Below are 3,719 nucleotides of genomic sequence, written 5' to 3'. Positions count from 1 at the left end.
GTTGGTTCCAACTCTTAGCTACTGGAAATTGAGCTTCTATAAACATGGGAGTGCAGGTATCCCTTTGACGTGATCATTTTCATCCCTTTGGTTATACACCCTTGTCAGGCTGGATTACAGACCCCTCTTCCCCATCCTGTGCAGGTTGTGTGTTAGATAGTTGAAAAAAGATTCTAGCAGCCAATGGAAGGGTAGACATGCTTTATTCTGATGCAAACTCTGCCGGCCAGCAGTTCAGAGCCATTGTCTTTTATACCAAAAGTACACAATAGTGGCAACAAGTCAAGGAGTATATGGGTGCACAAGTGCAGTTATACTACTCTTACATAACTTGTTTACAATGGATGTGCTGAATCATACCCAGCCAGATATGAGGCAAGAGGGCCCGACTATCCTGACCCCATTTTCCTCACAACCCAGTAGCAGGATTCCTGGATTATATGGAAGTTCTATCCATAGTTGTTTGGGAAAACTCCATACTGTATTCCATAATGACTGTGCTAATTTACAGCCCCACCAACAGTGCCGGGGGGTTTGGCTTTCTTCGCATCCTCACCAGCATTTGTTATTCTCTTTTTGATAATTGTCAGTCTAAATGTGGTGAGACGAGATCTCAGTGTGGATTTGATTTGCATTTTCCTGATGCTGAGTGATGTTGAGCATTTCTTCATGTGTCTGTTGGCCATTTGTATATCTTCTTTTGCAAAATACCTATTCAGTTTCTCTGCCCATTTTTTAATCATGTTACTTGTTTTACTGCTAAGTTGTTTGAGTTCCTTGTATATTCTGGATGTTAATCCCTTGTCAGATGAACAGTTTGCGAATATGTTCTCCCCCTCTGTAGATTGTCTTTTCACTCTGTTTACTGTTTCTTTTGCTGAACAGAAGGTTTTTAGTTTGACATAATACGCTTTTTAAATTTCTTCTTTTGTTGCCTGTGCTTTTGGAGTCTTGTTCATAAAATTTTTGTCCAATCCTACTTCCTGAAGTGGGTCTTTAAAATTGTGATAGAAGTATCAATGTTTGGCACTTCTCAGTCAGTCTCTCTCTCCCCTCAAGCCTCCCAAATTTATAGTTTTGGGGTTGATCCATCATCAGTGAAGTGAAGTCTCCCTGCCTTTTAGATGCTGGTGGTGGCACAAAGACAAATGGGTTACTTGATTTGAATTATTCACAGTTGTAAAAGTAGACTGGAAAATAGAATGCAGAGGAATTACTTGCATGTGAATCTGTGTGATTTCATTCTGATAACTTTGTTATACCAAAGAGGAAAGATGCATTTTACTTCCTGTTTTCCAAAGGAAAGAAGGAGTCCAATTCTATCCTGGCAAACAGCAAAAGAATGTGAGAAGCTGGAGTTTCCCATTTAGGCAGTATCAACACACTAGTCCACTGAGAGGAAAGAAAGCAAGCTACTGAGACTGCTTTCATTTTCATAGCTTTTCCTGCCTGGGGAGCTGGAGCAGCCATGGCTGGTGAGTGGCTCCAGTTTTTCTGCTGTTGCTGGCTGTGTGCTGAGAAAAGTTACAGCTCAGGAGATAGAAGGAGGAGGCATGGAGTGGGGACTCACTAGACACAACTGTTTTACTCTGGAGACAGAGTGGGTATGAGAGCTTGGGACACAGCAAGGAGTCTGCTAACAGAAAAAGTATCTGAGTTAACATGTTACAGTTTCTAGAAAGAAAAGAAAAAGTAAAAATCTGGACCTATGTTAAACTTTTCCTATTATTTTAGTCTTTTCTTTTGACTGATACTGACCTGAAATTCTCACCCATTTTTTGTGTTCTATTGTCAGAGTGAAAAGACATGTAGTTGAAGAGAGTAACTTGTATTTCCTCTGTAGTTCTGCTCTCTGTATGACATTTTGTTTACAGCAGCAAAGAAGTCAGCTACAATGTTCTGTACTGTCAGTCTGCATCCAGAGCCACCCTGCCAGTCTTGGCAATAGAAACAAAACATATTATTTTTACAGGTATAATGTGTTTCTCTTTTACTGCTACACATACTGAACATAATATCTTTTAAAATTATTTTCTAATAAAAATAACAGAAAGTGAAGGGATCATGGGTGATGCAAAGGCTGAACTAAGTCGACTTTAACTGAGTTCCTTAGTGAAGTCTCTTCACTTCTTTGAACCTCAGTTCCCCCATATGTGGAAAAGGAGAGTGTTGAACAAAATGGGTGTTACTCTAAGTGTGGACCAACAGCCTTGGCACCACCTGAGAAATTGTTAGAAATGAAAATTCATGGGCTCTATTCTAACCTATCAAATCAGAATTTCTGGGAACTGCTGTAGGCAGGAATCTCAGATCCTTCTGCCCCTTCCTATGCAGGCCTTGAGTCAGGTAATTGAAAGAAGATATCTGGCAGCTTTTTGCAAGGTAGACTTACTTTATTCTCCAGATGTGAGACTCACAGACATACTTTATTTTCAGACACAAGCTCAAGCTCTATTCCACTGACCCTCCATGCTCTGCCTTCCTTCCATGCCCTGCTGACCCTATGTGCTCTGCTGACCAGCAGTTCAGAGAAGCTATCTTTATACATTTAGTACACAATAGTGGCCACAAGCCAACTGTGGGGAAAATAGGATAATTTAGTCAGGCTCCCTAGGCTCAGGTCTGGTTGGGGGTCAAGCAGCACATTTCTTGTAAACAGGTTGCATGTGGGTGGAGTTAGTGTGCATGTGCAATGTATCTTTTTACTTTTGTTGCTATTGTGTGCTCTTGAGTTTGTGAAGCAGAGCTGGCCAGCAGAGCTCATGTCTAAAATTAGAGCATGTTTACTCTGCTGGCAGCTGTTCAGTTTTTCTTTGGATTTGCCCTTAGCAGTTGAGTTTCTGACTTTCTCCTTTGGACTGTTTAATTCTTAGACATGTGTGTGTGCTGAATAAAGACTATTATCTCTTCAACCAAGGCTACAAGGACCTTTTTGCTGGTTTCCTAGAACATAGACCTGCATATGAAGGGTTTGTGAACAAGCTTGTGGGGTCTGTGAGCTCCAGACCTTAGCCCTAGTTCTACATCAATCATCACATAATTACAACAATCAGGCTGAATCAGTAAATGGGCACACATGTGCAGTTACACTACTTTTATAACATTTCTAGTGAATGTGCTGAATCTTGCCCATTTGTAACAGATGTAAGGCAAGAGATACTGACTAAAATTTTTCTATTTTCCTTACAGAAACTCTGCTAACCAAGCTTTCCAGGTGATTCTTTATGCAATTACAATTTGAGGACCACTGGTCTAGAAACAGTTATCTAAGGTTCTGTCCATATCTAAGACCCTATCACTCTCACAGGGACCACCATCCTCAAAGGACTACCCAAAGAAGATCCAATTACCATGGTGAAGTTGATTGCCAGGAACATGCTGGAAGGAATTTTTGATGACTTGACGGAAAAGGATGTGTTAGATAGGGGTGAGTTACGAAGATTAGGGGAAGGTACGAAACACATCATGAACAACACTGAAAACCTGGTTGAGGATATCACTGAGAAAACTTAAGTGGCAGGCAAAATATTTATCGACCGCCCCTTCAATCACAAGAAACAGCTGAGGTTAAGTGAGTAGCTGGGACCAAAGGGCTTGTCTTTACTCTGCTGTCCTTAAGAAGTTTATCTTTCCTTTTTTTTATGTTTACAAGAGGAGAATAAACTATCCTGATCTCTAGGACCTTCTTTGCCTGTCTGTATGTCTTAATACCACAAAAT

The 3,719-nt window shown here is 40.7% G+C and overlaps 1 pseudogene; it reads left to right on the top strand.

The window, feature by feature from the left end:
* The first annotated feature begins 1,468 nt into the window (after nt 1-1,468).
* LOC103607821 overlaps nt 1,469-3,719 on the top strand; it is a 16,388-nt pseudogene continuing 14,137 nt past the window's right edge.

The sequence above is a fragment of the Galeopterus variegatus genome, unplaced genomic scaffold, assembly GCF_000696425.1.
Source record: "Galeopterus variegatus unplaced genomic scaffold, G_variegatus-3.0.2 Scaffold7737, whole genome shotgun sequence".
Lineage (NCBI taxonomy): Eukaryota > Metazoa > Chordata > Mammalia > Dermoptera > Cynocephalidae > Galeopterus > Galeopterus variegatus.
Note: the sequence above shows the minus strand (reverse complement) of the source record. Positions and strands in the feature narration are given on the sequence as shown.